The sequence below is a fragment of the Arachis ipaensis genome, chromosome B8 (assembly GCF_059453495.1).
Source record: "Arachis ipaensis isolate K30076 ecotype BB chromosome B8, ASM5945349v1, whole genome shotgun sequence".
In the NCBI taxonomy this organism is placed as follows: domain Eukaryota; kingdom Viridiplantae; phylum Streptophyta; class Magnoliopsida; order Fabales; family Fabaceae; genus Arachis; species Arachis ipaensis.
The window spans coordinates 51,370,935-51,372,557 of NC_142443.1; the positions used below are offsets into that span (position 1 = coordinate 51,370,935).

The 1,623-nt window shown below is 36.8% G+C and overlaps 1 non-coding gene across 1 annotated transcript; it reads left to right on the forward strand.

Annotated features, from left to right (window-relative positions):
* Window positions 1–1,041: 1,041 nt before the first annotated feature.
* Window positions 1,042–1,149, forward strand: LOC148548067 (small nucleolar RNA R71). Its single transcript, XR_015897773.1, has one exon. It is a non-coding gene; the product is annotated as a small nucleolar RNA R71 (small nucleolar RNA).
* The last annotated feature ends 474 nt before the right edge of the window (window positions 1,150–1,623 follow it).

The following is a 1,623-nucleotide window of genomic DNA, read 5'->3' on the forward strand; positions in this document are numbered from 1 at the left end:
CTTTGTACTTTTCATTTATGAATTTTGAAGTTTTATTTTCAGTTTCAATCTTCATCTTTACTTTTCTGCACTTTCTTTCTTTTCTATTTTTGTAGAGCAATGATCAACTAACTCTTTACATTGGGTTAGAGAGCTCTATTGTGATTCAATGGATTAAGTGTAGTTCTTATTCTTCTTCTTCTTTCTTTCCTCTTGATTTTACTAGAGAGCTTTCGATCTTCATCCAATTGGGTAGTTATCTTGGAAAAGAAACTATTCATACTTGGATCTCTTCTAAACCTTGAAAGAGGAATGAAGAGATCATGCTAGAAAGGCTTTCTCATGCTGGACCAAATTGGGTGTGGATGGATATGTGACTATAATCCTTCCAACCCTGGATTTGGGAAATGCATGTGGTATAATCAGTGACCATACTTCATCTCTTCTCATGAGCAATTGACCAAGGAATTGGCTATTGATCAAGATTTGAGAAATTGAATTCCAAGAAATTGGAATTCGATCAATTAAGATTGCCAAGGAGATCAATGAATGCATTGATTGAGGAAGAGATGAGAATGAACTTGATCCTGAGGATTGCAATATCTCTTGATCCCAATGTTCATTTTATTTTTAGTTCTTACATTTACTTTTCTTGCCATTTTACTTTTCTGTACTTTATTGCTTTCTTTACTTTTCTGTCAATTTACAATTCCTTGTTGCTTATTACTCCAATATGATTAGTCTAACTAGGATAATTAATTAACCATTGATTGCTTAATCCGTTAATCTCTGTGGGATTCGACCTCACTCTATTGTGAGTTTTACTTGACGACAATTCGGTACACTTGTCGAAAGAGAATTTGTTGAGAGACAAGTTTTCCGTGCATCAGGATTTCTTTCAGAAGTATACATGAACTGGTTATTTACAACCATTTCAATGAGTTCCTGGGCTTCTGCAGGCGTCTTCTTCAGATGAAGAGATCCACCAGCAGAGTGGTCCAATGACATCTTGGACAATTTAGACGGACCATCACAGAATATACATAAGATGCTCCATTCTGAAAGCATGTCAGAAGGACACCTTCTGATCAATTGTTTGTATCTTTCCCAAGCTTCATAGAGGGAGTCACCTTCCTTCTGTCTAAAGGTTTAGACTTCTACTCTAAGCTTGCTCAACTTTTGAGGTGGAAAGAATTTGGCCAAGAAAGCATTAACCAACTTTTCCCAAGAGTTCAGGCTTTCTTTAGGTTGTGAGTCCAACCATATCCTAGGTCTGTCTCTTACAGCAAAACGGAAAAGCATAAGTCTGTAGACCTCAGGATTAACCCCATTGGTCTTAACAGTATCACAGATTTGCAAGAACTTACGAAGAACTGATGAGGATCTTCCAATGGAAGTCCATGAAACTTGCAATTCTGCTGTATTAGAGAAACTAATTGAGGCTTAAGCTCAAAGTTTTTTGCTCTAATTGCAGGAATTGAGATGCTTCTTCCATAGAAGTCAGAAGTTGGTGCAGTAAAGTCACCAAGCATCTTCTTTGCATCTCCACCATTGTTATTGTTTTTGGCTGCCATCTTTACTTCTTTTTCGAAAATTTCTGTAAGGTCCTCTCCAGAGTTTTGTGCTTTAGCTTCTCTTAGCTTC